Here is a 19398-nt window from a genome sequence, read left to right as displayed (position 1 = left end):
GGTGGCCCCAGACCCCCTCTGACCTTGCCCTTCCGCCTATTTAAAGCCTCCGTCGCGAAAACCCTGACACGTTCGACGAAACCAGGGAAAACCTTCCAGAGCCGCCGCCATCGCGAAGCCAAGATCTGGGGGACAGGAGTCTCTGTTCCAGCACTCCGCCGGGACGGGGAAGTGCCCCCGGAAGGCTCCTCCATCGACACCACCGCCATCTCCATCAACGCTGCTGTCTCCCATGAGGAGGGAGTAGTTCTCCATCGAGGCTCGGGGCTGTACCGGTAGCTATGTGGTTAATCTCTCTCCTATGTGCTTCAATACAATAATCTCATGAGCTGCCTTACATGATTGAGATTCATATGATGATGCTTGTAATCTAGATGTCATTATGCTAGTCAAGTGGATTTTACTTATGTGATCTCCGGAGACTCCTTGTCCCACGTGTGTAAAGGTGACAGTGTGTGCACCGTGTGGGTCTCTTAGGCTATATTTTACAGAATACTTATTCACTGTTATGAATGGCATAGTGAAGTGCTTATTTATATCTCTTTATGATTGCAATGTGTTTTGTATCACAATTTATCTGTGTGCTACTCTAGTGATGTTATTAAAGTAGTTTATTCCTCCCGCACGGTGTAATGGTGACAAGTGTGTGCATCGTGTAGTACTTGGCGTAGGCTATGATTGTGATCTCTTGTAGATTATGAAGTTAACTATTGCTATGATAGTATTGATGTGATCTATTCCTCCTTTCGTAGTGTGAAGGTGACAGGTGTGCATGCTATGTTAGTACTTGGTTTGGTTATGTTGATCCGTCATGCACTCTAAGGTTATTTAAATATGAACATTGAATATTGTGGAGCTTGTTAACTCCGGCATTGAGGGTTCGTGTAATCCTACACGGTTAGTGGTGTTCATCATCCAACAAGAGGGTGTAGAGTCTAGCATCTATCTATTTATTCTGTTATGTGATCAATGTTGAGAGTGTCCACTAGTGAAAGTATGATCCCTAGGCCTTGTTCCTAAATACTGCTATCGCTGTTTGTTTACTGTTTTACTGCATCTATACTTCCTGCAATATTACCACCATCAACCACTGTTGCGGTCAGAAACCCACCGGCGAGCAGCGACGGGCAACACAGTAGAGCCGGGAGGCTCCCAGGACTGCGGCTGGCCCTGATCCCTCCGAGCGACGGCCCGCAAAGACTCGGCACGCACGTCCGATGCTGGTGCAAGGGCGTGCCACCTGATCTATACCTGATCGGGAAGGTGATGGATGTGCCTCGCTTAGTTTCCTGCATGGCATACACGTAAACATTAAATACGAGCCTCGATCGGCTCTCGAGTTGTCCCGTGAATCGGCTCAAGGAGCCGATCCACCCATGATTCGTACGAGGTGTACGATCGGATGGTGGTCCTGCTTGATCAAAATAAAGCTAAAACGACCTACTCGCGATTTAGGGTTTTCACCACATAATCGGAACATCCTACTCGTGATTGAGCCCGGCGGCCACGCACGGTGATCGTAAACCGACCCTAGACAAGGCCTAAAAACCAACATGAAGTTGATCCCCGGAACATCCTGTCTAGGGCTAGCAAACTACACCCTACGCGCCACTGGATCCTTCAACCCGTTTGTAAGGCCTAACTATGCGGATATTAAACTAATCCTTGAAGAACAAGGAGCAATCATAATGGATCGGATCTACTAAATAACGATCAAGCGGGGTGCCGCCCTTACACCCATGATATGTGTAAGGGCGGCTAGATGTCTAAGGGTTGCAAGGACGGAAGCATATGATACGATGAAACAATGCTAACCCTAATACATCTATGATAACTACGTTGCTCGCCATCAACAAGGCTTCAGCACGAGCAACGCATGAACGACGAATAAACGTGCGCTGCCTAGATCGCAAGATGCGATCTAGGCAGCATGATGCTTACCCGGAAGAAACCCTCGAGACAAGGGAGTTGGCGATGCGCCTAGATTGGTTTGTGGTGAACGTGATTGTTGTTTATTTCAGAAACCCTAGATACATATTTATAGTCCGTAGACTTTCTAACGTGGGAATAATCCCAACCGTGCACGAGTCAAAATCTATCTAATCGACACGTATCCTACTATATTACAGATACACGGGCAAACTAGCCCAAACTTTGTACATAAGGCCGATTCATGTATCCCTTCATGCATATTCTTCAAGCCCATCTCCAATCGCGGCCCACCTCTGATCCGGTCAAATTCTGGTGATAACACATGCCCCCCTGGTTTTGGAAATGACAATTCCAAAATCACTCTGCTTTTTCTTCATCGGGTCATGTCGTAGCATCTTGCCTTCTCGATTTCATCACCAATCTAAAAACCCCCCTTATTAACGAAGGAGTGCTTTTATTTAATTTTGCCGATAGTCAAAGTCAAACACTCCCGAAAGAGCCGATGGCATCACATCAGCCTCTGCGATAAAACAAGAGTAAGGCCAACCTAATTGCTCCTCCAAACGGTAACCTGCGACCTTCGTCTGAGAAAGCAAACTCAGATCCCCAAATCGCCGCTTGAACGGACCCAACCCACGGCCATATGAATCTCGGATGTCAATCGCGCAAGTTCGAAACTGCAACGGACCCAATAGCAGCATCATCCAATGTTCATGCTATGGTCTCCGGCCTGAAGATGATCTTTAACCGCTCCTTGCTGTCCGAACATAGTGCCTTGCTCTATCTCTTTGCAGCAACAGAAATGGCCTTGACCCTGTAGATGATGACGGCTTTCCTTTCAGATTCCTTCCAGCAGCTCTGGTGGTCTTCTTCTGTAACAACTCGCCGCCTTTGAAGAAGGTCATGATGCAAGGCCAGCCGATGACACCCCAATCGGCTTCTAAAAAACAGAGCATCTGCCAGGTCAGCTGCCCCCCGAGTCTCAGTCAAGGCGCCAGCCAGAGCCGATCACCTTCTCTTCCGTTGAAAGCCGATGTTGCAGATGATCACCAACGGCTTAATGAGCAAAAGGCTGCCTTGTACGACAAAACTGACACCTCTGACAGCACTGCTGAACTGGCGACCTTGCGCACAGAGTTGGAGGTCCTCAAAGACCGAGTTGGTCGAAATCCGTGTCTTGAACACGCAGCTGGTAGATCCCATGTAATTTGTACTAGAGTCGATGGCTGTGCATCGGCTTTGTTCCTTAGCTCTAAAGTCGATGTCTGTGCATCGGCTGTACCGTGCGAGAAACGTCGTGAGAATTTTTTTTTACTGGCCGATTTTTCTATCGGCCCCCAATATTTCACTGCACATGTATCACACATGTTCATCTGATTAGGTGCCCCCCGAGCCGATTCTGCCAGGTAACTGCGGATATCGGCTCTGTAGTTAGCCAAGGCACTGTATTTGAACGTCGGCTCTGTTAAAACCAATGTTGACCTCTTCCAGCTCATCAGCCGACGTAAACCCGTTGCCCGTTAGATCGACGTTGAATACAGGCAGAACATATGGTGAGGATAATTTTGGCCGATTGCTGGAATCGGCCTCCATGTTGATTGAATCGCTCAATGAAGGTTTTGCAATGTTCGTCCATAGATCTTTGGGGCCGATCACAAGGATCGGCCTCGCCACGTTTGTCCATAGATTTGCTCTTGCTACACGGTCAGGCCAGTGGATAAGACCAGCCTAACCCCGTCCTTCGTCACGTCGATGCGCTCGCAGTCGTCCAAATTGATGCCTGAGAGTGGCTCTTGGCCTGTCGTCTCCCAAACGTTCATGCCAGCCGTTGAAATCTCGGCTGAGTCATCTGCGTGGACGACCTCTACTTCATCTCCATCCCACTGTATTAAGCATTGGTGCATCGTGCATGGGATGCAACAGTTGGCGTGGATCCAATCTCTTCCTAGCAGGACAGCATAGGTGCTCTTGCTATCGACAATAAAGAATGTCGTAGGGATGGTTTTCCTTCTGATGTCTACGGGAGCTTCTATTCTTGTAGACAGTGTTGGGCCTCCAAGAGCAGAGGTTTGTAGAACAGCAGCAAGTTTCCCTTAAGTGGATCACCCAAGGTTTATCGATCTCAGGGAGGAAGAGGTCAAAGATATCCCTCTCATGCAACCCCGCAACCACAAAGCAAGAAGTCTCTTGTGTCCCCAACACACCTAATAGGTGCACTAGTTCGGCGAAGAGATAGTGAAATACAGGTGGTATGAATAAGTAGTAGCAACAAGCACCAGAAAAGTGCTTTGTCCAGGACAAGTAAACAAGCAGTAGTAATGCAGCAGTAGTAACGCAATAGAAACAAGAAACAAGCAGCGATAGCGATATTTAGGAACAAGGCCTAGGGATTAGACTTTCACTAGTGGACACTCTCAACATTGATCACATAACAGAATAGATAAATGCATACTCTACACTCTTGTTGGATGATGAACACATTGCGTAGGATTACACGAACCCTCAATGCCGGAGTTAACAAGCTCCACAATTCAATGTTCATATTTAAATAACCTTAGAGTGCAAGAAAGATCAATTCGACTAAACCAAGTACTAACACAGCATGCACACTGTCACCTTCACGCTATGTAGGAGGAATAGATCACATCAATACTATCATAATGATAATTAACTCCACAATCTACAAGAGATCATGATCATAGCATATGCCAAGTACTAACACGGATGCACACACCGTCACCATTACACCGTGCAGGAGGAATAAACTACTTTAATAACATCACTAGAGTAGCACATAGATAAATTGTGATACAAAACACATTGCAATCATAAAGAGATATAAATAAGCACTTCACTACGCCATTCATAACAGTGAGTAAGTATTCCGTGAAATATAGCCTAAGAGACCCACACGGTGCACACACTCGTCACCTTTACACACGTGGGACAAGGAGTCTCCGGAGATCACATAAGTAAAACTCACTTGACTAGCACAATGACATCTAGATTACAAGCATCATCATATGAATCTCAATCATGTAAGGCAGCTCATGAGATTATTGTATTGAAGCACATGGGAGAGAGATGAACCACATAGCTACCGGTACAGCCCCGAGCCTCGATGGAGAACTACTCCCTCCTCATGGGAGCAGCAGCGGTGATGAAGATGGCGGTGGAGATGGCAGCGGTGTCGATGGAGAAGCCTTCCGGGGGCACTTCCCCGCTCCGGCAGCGTGCCGGAACAGAGACTCCTGTCCCCCAGATCTTGGCTTCGCGATGGCGGCGGCTCTGGAAGGTTTTCCATATCGTGGTTCTTCGTATCAGGGTTTTCGCGACGGAGGCTTTAAATAGGCGGAAGGGCAGCCTCGGAGGGGGCCTGGGGCCACCACACCATAGGGCGGCACGGCCCCCCTCCGGCCACGCCGGGTGTGGTGTGGGGCCCCCGGGGCTTCCTCCGACGGCTCTCGGGTGTTCTGGATGGTTCCGGGAAAAAATAGGAACCCGGGTCTTGATTTCGTCCGATTCCGAGAATATTTCGTTACTAGGATTTCGAAACCAAAAACAACGGAAAACGAGAACCGGCACTTCGGCATCTTGTTAATAGGTTAGTTCCAGAAAATGCACGAATATGACATAAAGTGTGCATAAAACATGTAGATAACATCAATATGTGGCATGGAACACAAGAAATTATCGATACGTCGGAGACGTATCAGCATCCCCAAGCTTAGTTCTGCTCGTCCCGAGCAGGTAAAACGATAACAAAGATAATTTCTGGAGTGACATGCCATCATAAACTTGATCATATTGTAAACATATGTAATGAATGCAGCGATCAAAACAATGGTAATGACATGAGTAAACAAGTGAATCATAAAGCAAAGACTTTTCATGAATAGTACTTCAAGACAAGCATCAATAAGTCTTGCATAAGAGTTAACTCATAAAGCAATAAATCAAAGTAAAGGTATTGAAGCAACACAAAGGAAGATTAAGTTTCAGCGGTTGCTTTCAACTTGTAACATGTATATCTCATGGATAGTTGTCAACATAGAGTAATATAACAAGTACAATATGCAAGTATGTAGGAATCAATGCACAGTTCACACAAGTGTTTGCTTCTTGAGGTGGAGAGAGATAGGTGAACCGACTCAACATAAAAGTAAAAAGAATGGTCCTTCAAAGAGGAAAGCATCGATTGCTATATTTGTGCTAGAGCTTTTATTTTGAAAACATGAAACAATTTTGTCAACGGTAGTAATAAAGCATATGAGTTATGTAAATTATATCTTACAAGTCGCAAGCCTCATGCATAGTATACTAATAGTGCCCGCACCTTGTCCTAATTAGCTTGGACTACCGGATCTTTGCAATGCACATGTTTTAACCAAGTGTCACAATGGGGTACCTCCATGCCGCCCGTACAAAGGTCTAAGGAGAAAGCTCGCATTTTGGATTTCTCGCTTTTGATTATTCTCAACTTAGACATCCATACCGGGACAACATGGACAACAGATAATGGACTCCTCTTTAATGCATAAGCATGTGGCAACAATTATTATTCTCATATGAGATTGAGGATATATGTCCAAAACTGAAACTTCCACCATGATTCATGGCTTTAGTTAGCGGCCCAATGTTCTTCTCTAACAATATGCATGCTCCAACCATTAAGGTGGTAGATCTCTCTTACTTCGGACAAGACGGACATGCATAGCAACTCACATGATATTCAACAAAGAGTAGTTGATGGCGTCCCCGTAAACATGGTTATCGCACAACAAGCAACTTAATAAGAGATAAAGTGCATAAGTACATATTCAATACCACAATAGTTTTTAAGCTATTTGTCCCATGAGCTATATATTGCAAAGGTGAATGATGGAATTTTAAAGGTAGCACTCAAGCAATTTACTTTGGAATGGCGGATAAATACCATGTAGTAGGTAGGTATGGTGGACACAAATGGCATAGTGGTTGGCTCAAGGATTTTGGATGCATGAGAAGTATTCCCTCTCGATACAAGGCTTAGGCTAGCAAGGTTATTTGAAACAAACACAAGGATGAACCGGTGCAGCAAAACTCACATAAAAGACATATTGTAAATATTATAAGACTCTACACCGTCTTCCTTGTTGTTCAAAACTCAATACTAGAAATTATCTAGACCTTAGAGAGACCAAATATGCAAACCAAATTAGCAAGCTCTAAGTGTTTTTTCATTAATGGGTGCAAAGTATATGATGCAAGAGCTTAAACATGAGCACAACAATTGCCAAGTATCGAATTATCCAAGACATTTTTAGAATTACTACATGTAGCATTTCCCGTTTCCAACCATATAACAATTTAACGAAGAAGATTCAACCTTCGCCATGAACATTAAAAGTAAAGCTAAGAACACATGTGTTCATATGAACCAGCGGAGCGTGTCTCTCTCCCACACAAGAATTTATTCAAACAAAAACAAAAACAAACAGACGCTCCAAGTAAAGTACATAAGATGTGACCGAATAAAAATATAGTTTCAAGAGAAGAAACCTGATAAGTTGTCGATGAAGAAGGGGATGCCTTGGGCATCCCCAAGCTTAGACGCTTGAGTCTTCTTGAAATATGCAGGGATGAACCACGGGGGCATCCCCAAGCTTAGACTCTTCACTCTTCTTGATCATAGTATATCATCCTCCTCTCTTGACCCTTGAAAACTTCCTTCACACCAAACTCGAAACAAACTCATTAGAGGGTTAGTGCATAATCAAAAACTCACATGTTCAGAGGTGACACAATCATTCTTAACACTTCTAGACATTGCACAAAGCTACTGGACATTAATGGATCAAAGAAATTCATCCAACATAGCAAAAGAGGCAATGCGAAATAAAAGGCAGAATCTGTCAAAACAGAACAGTCCGTAAAGATGAATTTTAAAAGGGCACCAGACTTGCTCAAATGAAAATGCTCAAATTGAATGAAAGTTGCGTACATATCTGAGGATCTCTCACGTAAATTGGCATAATTTTCTGAGTTACCTACAGAGAATTAGGCCCAGATTCGTGACAGCAAGAAATCTGTTTCTGCGCAGTAATCCAAATCTAGTATTGACTTTACTATCAAAGACTTTACTTGGCACAACAATGCAATAAAAATAAGATAAGGAGAGGTTGCTACAGTAGTAACAACTTCCAAGACACAAATATAAAATAGTGGTACTGTAGCAAAATAAACACATGGGTTATCTCCCAAGAAGTTCTTTCTTTATAGCCATTAAGATGGGCTCAGCAGTTTTATTGATGCACTCGCAAGAAATAGTAGTTGAAGCAAAAGAGAGCATCAAGAGGCAAATTCAAAACACATTTAAGCCTAACATGCTTCCTATGCATAGGAATCTTGTAAATAAACAAGTTCATGAAGAGCAAAGTGACAAGCATAGGAAGATAAAACAAGTGTAGCTTCAAAAATTTCAGCACATAGAGAGGCATTTTAGTAACATGAAAATTTCTACAACCATATTTTCCTCTCTCATAATAACTTTCAGTAGCAACATGAGCAAATTCAACAATATAACTATCACATAAAGCATTCTTATCATGAGTCTCATGCATAAAATTATTGCTCTCCACATAAGCATAGTCATTCTTATTAATTGTAGTGGGAGCAAATTCAACAAAGTAGCTATCATTATTATTCTCATCAAGTGTAGGAGGCATAGTATAATCACAATAAAACTTACTCTCCATAGTAGGTGGCACCAAAAGACCACTATCATCATAATCATCATAAATAGGAGGCAAAGTATCATCAAAGAAAATATTCTCCTCAATGCTTGGGGGACTAAAAAGATCATGAAAACCAGCTTCCCCAAGCTTAGAACTTTCTATATTATTATCAACAATGGTGTTCAAAGCGTTCATACTAATATTACTACCAGCATGCAAATAAGAATCCATAGGTTTTTTAATTTTCGCATCAAACAATCCATGTTTTAAATCAGGAAATAGAATAAGAAGCTCATTGTTGTCCATTATGCCAAACTAGTGTAAACAAGAAACAAAAAGATGCAATTGCAGGATCTAAAGGAAATAGCTTCGAGTACAAACACAATGGCGCCAGAAAAGTGCTTTACCTGGGACCGGAGTATGAGTGCCTTTTACCTTTCCTCCCCGGCAACGGCGCCAGAAAAGTGCTTGATGTCTACGGGAGCTTCTATTCTTGTAGACAGTGTTGGGCCTCCAAGAGCGAGAGGTTTGTAGAACAGCAAGCAAGTTTCCCTTAAGTGGATCACCCAAGGTTTATCGATCTCGGGGAGGAAGATCTCAAAGATATCCCTCTCATGCAACCCCGCAACCACAAAGCAAGAAGTCTCTTGTGTCCCCAACACACCTAATAGGTGCACTAGTTCGGCGAAGAGATAGTGAAATACAAGTGGTATGAATAAGTAGTAGCAACAGCACCAGAAAAGTGCTTTGCCCAGGACAGTAAACAAGCAGTAGTAATGCAGCAGTAGTAACGCAGTAAAACAGTAAACAAGCAGCGATAGCAATATTTAGGAACAAGGCCTAGGGATTAGACTTTCACTAGTGGACACTCTCAACATTGATCACATAACAGAATAGATAAATGCATACTCTACACTCTTGTTGGATGATGAACACATTGCGTAGGATTACACGAACCCTCAATGCCGGAGTTAACAAGCTCCACAATTCAATGTTCATATTTAAATAACCTTAGAGTGCAAGAAAGATCAATTCGACTAAACCAAGTACTAACACAAGCATGCACACTCGTCACCTTCACGCTATGTAGGAGGAATAGATCACATCAATACTATCATAATGATAATTAACTCCACAATCTACAAGAGATCATGATCATAGCATATGCCAAGTACTAACACGGATGCACACACTCGTCACCATTACACCGTGCGGGAGGAATAAACTACTTTAATAACATCACTAGAGTAGCACATAGATAAATTGTGATACAAAACACATTGCAATCATAAAGAGATATAAATAAGCACTTCACTACGCCATTCATAACGGTGAGTAAGTATTCTGTGAAATATAGCCTAAGAGACCCACACGGTGCACACACTCGTCACCTTTACACACGTGGGACAAGGAGTCTCCGGAGATCACATAAGTAAAACTCACTTGACTAGCACAATGACATCTAGATTACAAGCATCATCATATGAATCTCAATCATGTAAGGCAGCTCATGAGATTATTGTATTGAAGCACATGGGAGAGAGATGAACCACATAGCTACCGGTACAGCCCCGAGCCTCGATGGAGAACTACTCCCTCCTCATGGGAGCAGCAGCGGTGATGAAGATGGCGGTGGAGATGGCAGCGGTGTCGATGGAGAAGCCTTCCGGGGGCACTTCCCCGCTCCGGCAGCGTGCCGGAACGGAGACTCCTGTCCCCCGGATCTTGGCTTCGCGATGGCGGCGGCTCCGGAAGGTTTTCCGTATCGTGGTTCTTCGTATCGGGGTTTTCGCGACGGAGGCTTTAAATAGGCGGAAGGGCAGCCTCGGAGGGGCTCGGGGCCACCACACCATAGGGCGGCGCGGCCCCCTCCGGCCGCGCCAGGGTGTGGTGTGGGGCCCCCAGGGCTTCCCTCTGATGGCTCTCGGGTGTTCTGGATGGTTCCGGGAAAAATAGGAACCTGGGTCTTGATTTCGTCCGATTCCGAGAATATTTCGTTACTAGGATTTCTGAAACCAAAAACAACAGAAAATAGGAACTGGCACTTCGGCATCTTGTTAATAGGTTAGTTCCAGAAAATGCACGAATATGACATAAAGTGTGCATAAAATATGTAGATAACATCAATAATGTGGCATGGAACACAAGAAATTATCGATACGTCGGAGACGTATCACCTTCCTACGGTCAGATCCACGTTCAGAACACCTTGTGCGTCAGATGCTTGGCCGTTGAAATCGCTCAATGTGACGTTGGTCTTGATCAGATCCGAGCTAGAGCGTCCCAACCGACGTAGCATGGAGTATGGCATAATGTTGACTGCCGCTCCGGTGTCCACCAGCATCTTGTTGACAGGCTGCCCATTGATATAACCTCGCAAGTACAGGGCCTTCAGGTGTCTGTAGCTTCTCTCTCGTGGCTTCTCAAAGATAACTGGCCGTGGGCCGCAGTCAAGTTGTGCCACAGGTGCTTCGTCTAATCCTGGAGCACTAAACTCCGTCGGGAGGATGAACACCATGTTTGTGCCAGCCGATGTCTCATCATCGGCTTTCTTTTGTCTGGGGCGCCACTCTTTCTTTTGTGGCCGTCCCTCTTCGTCCAGAGTTCGCTGAATTTTCGCGGCCAGATCAGGCCGCGCCTTCCTTAACGTGTGCAGGTATAATCTTTCAGCTTCCTCCAAACCACGTAGCCGCTGAACCCTACGCTTTTGGGAACGACTGAGTCCATCAGGGCACCACCTTGGCCGGTGGTACTTATCTTCTTCTTCTCCGTCATCGTCTTCCAATTCCTCGAGATCTTCCACCCGAGAGGACTCAGCGTGCTTGTTCCGAGGCGGGAGAGGCCCTAGACGTTTGAACACGGACACGTTAGCTGCATCCTTCTTCTTCTGTCTACATTCTGGGCAGTTGCCGATTGTAGGCAATCGGCTCATTCCTGAATCCCAGCAGTGTCTGAAGAAGGGACAGTCCCAGTGTCTATCCACGTCGTCTTGCTCTCTTGATTTTTCCTTGGGGTGGCGCTCATATCTCTCCTCGTCACGATCATGCCGACGATGTCTCCAGGCGTCCCTAGCCAGACGATCTCTTTCGTCATCGTTGTCGTACCGTCGGCGTTGGTCGTATTGACTCACGTATTTGTCGAGGAGGTGATCAGAGAGAGGTCACTGATATCTCACGTTCCTCACTTCTCCCTCCGTGATATAGCGCTTGCCATCGTGCCGGAGCCGATCGCGTGAAACGGCTTCCTCCTTGTCGTTGTCATGAGAGCAGCTGCCCTCGTCTCTGTCCTTACCAGGGTGGTGTCCAGGCCCTACCATGTTGATGTTGCATGAGAAACTTGGCTGGCACCTCCCAGGGTAAGTGTACTCCACCATGTTAACGGCGGGGAAGGGGTGTGTGTCGACTTTCATGGCGTACTGGCTGAAAATTAGACGCCCTTGTTCTATCGCCGTTTGGATCTGCTGACGCCACACCCTGCAGTCGTTGGTGGCATGGGTTATCTGAAATGGCGAGAAGTGTCGATTCTGTACTTTTCACAACCTATTTGACGAAATTCTGAGGAAGCTGCATTATTTGTGGATGCTGTTGCTGCTCTAGTTAATTATGGCAGAAAATGATGTCTGCAGTGAGTGATCGAGTACAGTATGCTCCGTGATGGAGCAGGTTTTCTACTCTTAGGGCGTGTTCGGCAACTCCCCAGCTTCCAACTTCTCCAAAATCCGTCGCGGAGCAGCGCCGAACACCTTAACTCCGTGGAGCTAGATTCGAGAAGCTGAGCAAAAATGATGTACAAAACGTGGAGCACCTCTTCGGTGATTTCGCGGATCGGCAAAATGGCGGAGCAGCGACAAATTACGGAGGACAGCCACCGCGAAGTCAAAATAACGCTTCGCTAGTACTCTCCCTCACTCTGTTCGCTGGCAGCCAAATCCCCAATCGACATCTCAAAAGAAAAATCCCGATCGACCTCCCATGGCCACATCCCGTTTCGTGACCTGCCGCCGGCGCCAGCGCATGCGTTCTTTATCCCACTGCCGTCGGAGCCCTCTTCTCCTCCGAGAGCGCATTCATCCCCTTATCTATTCCCTCTGTCTCCCCAATCGACCATGATGTGTCCTCCCGCTGTTCCCCGCCTAACCGGAGCTCGCAGATGTCGCCGCGCCCCCGCCTCCCCAAGCACCGGAGACCCTCCCTCGAGCTCCGCCGTGCCCTCCTCCATCTCCTGGCCAAAGGAATCGGCCGGGGATGCCCCCAATCGACGGGGACATCCCCTTCTTCTCCGCGTCCGGCCGCCGAAAATCGGCTCGACGCCGGCGCTACAGCCCTCCTCCGGCCTCCCCGTCGCCTCCATCCTGCTCCTGGTGAGCTTGCGGTGCTAACGCACCCCTTCTCCCTCTCCCTCTTGCCCTGTACCGCCGCTGCCACGAGCACCCGCGCCCACCGCCGTCGGACATGGTCGCCGGCCACGCTCCGGCGACGCAAACGGAGCGGCGCCACCACCATCCTGCTCGCCTTGGATAGGCGCGTCCAACGCGTCCCTCCGAGCGTCCAGGGGCGCCCTCTAGCGCCGCCAAGCTGTGGTCACCGGCGGCGGCACCCAAGAGGGACGGATCCAGAGCTGTACCGAACGTTTCTCGCTCCAGTTGCGACGCCGGAGTCGCATTTGAGAAGCAGGATCTACGGATTTGACGAAGCGAGAGGGTTTCCGAACACGCCCTTAGTCTGTGCCAGAATCTCTTGAATGCAACTCTAAAAAGTCGCTTCTACTTGGTTAGCTCTGCTCGTCTTTATAGATAACAGATGCTCTTCTCTTATTTCGGTGATGCTCAATACTGTTTTTTAAGAAAGGATCTAAATGTTAATACTTGTTTATATACTGTTTATGCTCTCGGTTCTGACCTAGCCATTATTACTGATATTTTTTTTATGCTTTGTCATGTACTTGTGTTTACTTGTCCCAATAAATTTATTTATTTTTCAATAGGCTTTCTCTGGAACAAGCAGCACAAAAGAAGACTAACGAAGATTCTGAAGTAAAGAGATAGAGCTGATGCCCATTTGCAGAAGTCAATAGATATGATGAAGTTCTTTGGAGAAATATACGGAACTTTCTAGGATCTTTGCTAGAGAAATTTGAAATTACTTTGCGTGTGTACAGTTCAGTTGTAAACTACAATTCCTTCCAAATAATATATATTGTTTACTTGGAGCGCATATCAGTTTTTACTTGTCTTTGCTTTCTGATGAAAGAATATAATTTATACAACATTAGTAACTTAATTTTACAAGAAAGTAAATCATAAAATAAACTATATTTATGATTGGAACGCAATAAAGTGACTCTATTTCCGGTAAAGACGATATATATGTATAGTGAAAACACGTCTCTATGTGTGTAGACACGCTATACAAAACGTCTCATTTACTGTAAACACGCTTTCAATTCGTCTCTACAATTTCTGAGATGGTGCATAAGGAGACTTGCTTCTATGACGCTTTTTAAAAACGGCTCTACGATCCACTAGAGATAAAATAACGCGTCTCTAGCTTACAAGCTCAGCGTCTCTACATGCTTGTTTTGTTGTAGTGTTTCCAGCAGAATCCTGACTCCGGTGCGCGATTCTCCAATAATCATGAAACATGCAAAATAGATGAAATAACATAAGTATCATCCCTAAATATGAAATATATCAATAAATAACAGTAAATTATGATATAAAATAGTGATGCAAAATGGACGTATCACCGGCCGGCGCCAGGGCCGGTCAACCGGGCGCCAGACCGGGAAATTCGCAAAAGTCCCTCTGGTTGGCGTCGGTACGACGCCCGGTTGTCGCCGGGGTGGATCCGGTCTGGGGCCCGGTCTGACCGGCCCTGGGACCGGCCTGGCCGGCCTGGGGCCCGGTTGGCCGGCCTCTGGGCCGGCTGGGCCTCTTCCTCCTGCCTCTTCTTCCTCTTCCTTCTTCTCTTCTTTCCTTCTTTTTCTTCTCTCTTCCTTGCACCATGGGAGTTCCTTCTCTCTTGGTCCTTGTCGACGTCGGCACCTATAGACACCATGACGATAGGCATGAGGTAGCATACCATTCAAGTTGGTGTTGAGGTCGACCATAGAGAGGAAGGAGTTCACCTTTACATATATAGCGGGGGTTTGTGTTGTTAGTCTACTTGGGGGACTCCTTGGCCATGGTGTAGCGTCGACGATAGGCGGGGCTACATCACCCTAGAATCTTTGATTCTTTGCCGATTTCATTCGTTTGAGTTGAGGAATCTTCACATCGCTATGTTTGTCGCCCTATCCATGTATTATTTGTAGCAATGAACGGTTGAATCTCTCATATTGAATACCTAGATGAGTTCATACTTTTTAAATTTCTTGTTGATTCTACACATTAGAATTCAAAGTTTGTGGAAATTCAATTCGGCTCCTGGGTGCGTATAATCCCTATACCAACAAATTATATTTTGAAATGTCGAAAAAATTTAACAAATTTTTTTACATGTACATCTTCATAATATATGTTTGTTCGTCAAGTTTCACAATAAACTAACATTTTTTATGGTCTATGTAAAAAAGAGAAAACTTATCTTGTGAAAAGCATTATTTTTAGCACCGAGTTTTGTCTTTTTACACACGTCACATGACAAGTCGATTATCTACGAAACAACTTTGTGAACGCGTAGCACGAGAAGATGTACATGTGAATTTTTTGTTTCAATTTTTTTGAAATTCAAAATATGTGTAAGATGCATTTCAAAATAGAGGGAGCATATGCTCCCATGTTCCAAAATACCACTCCCTATGTAATGGTTGTACTACATCATAGAAACCTAATGCCTATACTTTTGCTATAAAAAAATTCAGCTCTATGAACATTGGCGGTATGTTCCGCGAGAACTCGACCAGTGGTGCTAGTGGCTCGAATAGCCACCCTGACTCGCGTAAGAAGCCGCTTAGGGAGAGGGAAGGACTCCAGAGCGACTTCAACAAGGAGTACAAGTGTTTGGCTCAATGCAAAGTGCTCCCGACGAAGTGGTTTGACTTTGAGTTTCTCTCCCGCCAGGGCCTCGGCAGCGACTTTGACTTGCTAGTGTATTAGGGCGCGTTTGGTGTCCTGCATGCCCCTTGGCTCGCATCGGGCCAGCAATTTTCGGCCCATTTGGTTGCCTGGCCGAGCCGCGTTGTTGCATCGTACGATTCTCAAAGCAGTGTTTTGCCTGCATATGGAAGAACGTCCGAATCGGCAGTTTCTCCACGCCCATGCCCGTTCTCACGCCACTTTGGCTACACCAATGCAACCTGTGCACGTGCACGTGCTCCTGCTTAGGCTCGCTCTCCCTTGCACTACTCTACACACCCTCTCCTCAAATCAACACAAACATAGTCCGAATTGAAATAAGCTATACATGAAAAAGATGTGTGTTGATGATAGGAATCAATTCCCACAATTGGTTTCGAGTTTCGCCAGTCGTAAATTGTCAATTTCGTGTATGAAGTTTTAAGCGAATTTTGCCAAATTCGTCGCACATGCTCAACCGTTTGAAATTTCCTTTGAGGGGTGGGTTCACCTCACCATTCCGCATGACTTTCATGTTGAAAGATTTTCGTTTAGGTGGACATAGACGGATAAATAAATGACTCGCTAGTATACTGTAATGTGTATGTACGTGTGAGTATATATAGTGTGTAGTACGTTTGCTCAACTTCTCGTTTGCCATCTTCATAGACGGCGGCGTGGTGATGATATGTGAGAAGTGAGAGGTGATAATCCATGGTGGTGGTGGAATGGTGATGTTCATCTTCGTGGTAGACGGCGTGGTGATGCTTGTGACCGGCGTGACCGACGGTGTCATGGTGGTATTCAACTTCGTCATCGGCGACATGGTTATGCTTGTGACGGGTGTGAATGGTGGTGTTATGGTAGTGTTTGTCTTCGTAGTCGGCGACGTGGTGATGCTTGTGACCGGCGTGACCGGCGGTGTCATGGTGGTCTCGTCCTCGTGGTCGACGACATGGTGCTGATTGTGGCCGGCGTCACCGACTGCGTCATGGTTGTCTTCGTCCTCGTGGTCGGCGAGTTGGTGATGCTTCTGGCCGGCGTGAACGACGGTGCCATGGTGGTCTTCATCTACGTGGTCGGCGACATGCCCATGCTTGTGACCGGCGTTACCGACAATGTCATGGTGGTCTTCATCTTCGTGGTTGGTGACGTGCCCATGCTTGTGACGGCGTGACCGGCGGTGTCATGGTGCTCTTCGTCTTCGTGGTCGGCGACGTGGTGATGGTTTTGACTGGCGTGACGGCGGTGCCATGGTGGTGTCTGCCTTCGTGATCATCGACGTGCCAAAGAGGTGAGAGGTAAGGTCACCATGGAGATAAATAGTGAGGCTAGAACTGGACTCGTATGTAACCAAACGATGGGGCCTAGATTTCTTCTCCGGCGCGCAAAAGGCTGCACAGCCTACCAAACGACCTGGCTTTTATGGCCCATGGCCCGTTCGCGACGTGCACGTGAGCTCATCTCGCTATCGCAATGAGCATGATTTCGATGCAGGCAACGAAACGCAAACGCGCCCTTATTGATCTAGAGAATCAACTAGCACCTATAGTTTGGTATGCAGGTCTACCATGCTACCGATGGCACGCCGGGTTGTTGGGGCCATACGTCTTACACGAGGACCCCGGCTGTCCTGCCAACTGCTGCAGGTAAATGCGCTGGAGAAACTGTATGATGGGATGCTCGGCGGTGCCGGAGGTGGCCTCGCCGGCGCAGCCGCTACCGCCTGCTCCCAGCCGCCTCGCGGAACCCGACGCAGCCAACAGCATGAGCACCGCCACCGTCAGTGGCAAGGCAAGCTTCCATCTACCGGCGCGCCATATGCACTAACAGCGATCTCCCCGGCCCGGAAACTTCGTGTTTCTTCCGCCTCGTGTATGGACTTCTATTTAGCTATAGCTTCTTCAACCTGATGCTAGCTCAGCTTGATCTCCGTCAGTATATATATATGAGGATTTGCGAAAATTCCGTGCTCATTCCATGCGTGACTTGACAACGCGCGGCACTGAACTTAATTAGCCGATACATACACGTACGTACGTACGCACGCGCGGTATAGGTATAGCTCTCGAAGACTCCAACGAGTACTCCAAGAAATAACTCGTGTCTTCGTAGTCACAAATCAATCGATCCATCGGTCAGCGCTGGGTGCCCTGTGCCGTGGGCTGCGAGCTCGGCTTGCCGGTGCGTCTAGGCCATATCGGGGTACGAAAGAAAATCCACGACCGGATCTAAATTCTCTCGAGAGTATTTCTTGTGTCGTGCAGAATATATCCATGGCTAGCTGTCTATGCATCCCCGTAGGTATGCCAGTCAGCAGAGTCCGATGAACGTCATTAAAAATGGTTTTTATGTCTCTATTTGGCGTACCCCCGTTAGAGAGTATTGTGTTCCAGTCAAAGTCTATATAGTTCACTCAGACTTCTATTTTTTTTAGCTCCACAGTTCAGTCCAACATTCACAGTGATTGAGACTCAATTTGAATTTATAAACGACCGAGACCCGCGCCATGACTGCTTTGCTCGATCGTGCTCCATTTTTTCTTGTTCTTTTGAGCAATTTGTATATGATCCAAATAACACACTCTGGGCGGGCCGGAATTCAGGTCGTACGGTAGTTTTCATAGCCGGCCCGGCCTAGATCACAAGGACACGGTAACTTGGTAAGGTCGAGTACGGCTCTAATAGCATCTTCAACCACGTGGTAAAATCCGTCAGTTTAGCGCGCCGGCATCAAAAAAATTCGCTCCAACAGACGCGTCAAAATAGCGCGCACTAATTTTTTTTGCCACCTGCGACGCGTCCTCAACCGCCGCTGAAAACTCCCTCCCGCCACGAGCCGCCCTCTGGCCTGCCACGCGCCACTTCTCCTTCCATGCGCACCACTGCCGCCGAGACCGCGCCGCCGCCATGCCCCCCGGCGTAACTCCCGCGGTTTCATCGCGCACGCCCGAGTGGCACGTTCTATGTAGAGATCCGCGTCGGCGGCGCTCGCCTCACCCTCAGTACCTTCGACTCCGTGGAGCAGGCGGCACGGCGCCTCGGGCGCCCCCGCCAGCAGCTTAACTTAAAGGACTGCGCCTCGCTCGAGGAGGCGGAGTTCTTGGCCGGCTTCGACAACCTCATCACTGCCGAGCAGCATCGCCGCCACCAGCAGCTTCAGCGCCGCTTCGCCATTGCGCTTGCGGATGAATGCGCCATGGAGGCATGGGCCACCGCCTTCCCACAGGACGTCCTCGACGAGTGCACCTTCTACGCGCAAAAGAAGGTGGAGCGTAGGACGAAGAAGGAGGCCATTCACGCGCGCAAACGGTTCATCGAGGCGCGGGAAGCCGACCCGACGACCATTGATGAAAACAATTAACGTTGCCAGATTTGCTCTTGACCGAGCCATCGGAGTCGTCGAGATCGGACTTCGACTTCTCCAATTTTTATATGTTTTTTAGATGTATTGTATCCGTTTAATTATCGTTCTTGTCGTTGTTTTAAAACCTTTTTCTTAGTAGTATGTATGCAAAACTTGTTTTTCGCGATGTATTTTACAGCGTCTGGTAAAGCGTTGTTTCCACGCTATATTTCTTCTCGTGCATGTAAAATCTAGAGACGCGCCCGCGCCCAAAAAAGCAATAACCGGTCATATATAAAATATGGGCTTTCTATTTTCGTGCCCTCGGGTACTTAGTTGTGCTCAGTTTTC

This window comes from Lolium rigidum, chromosome 2, assembly GCF_022539505.1.
Source record: "Lolium rigidum isolate FL_2022 chromosome 2, APGP_CSIRO_Lrig_0.1, whole genome shotgun sequence".
Lineage (NCBI taxonomy): Eukaryota > Viridiplantae > Streptophyta > Magnoliopsida > Poales > Poaceae > Lolium > Lolium rigidum.
This window is presented reverse-complemented; position numbering follows the sequence as displayed.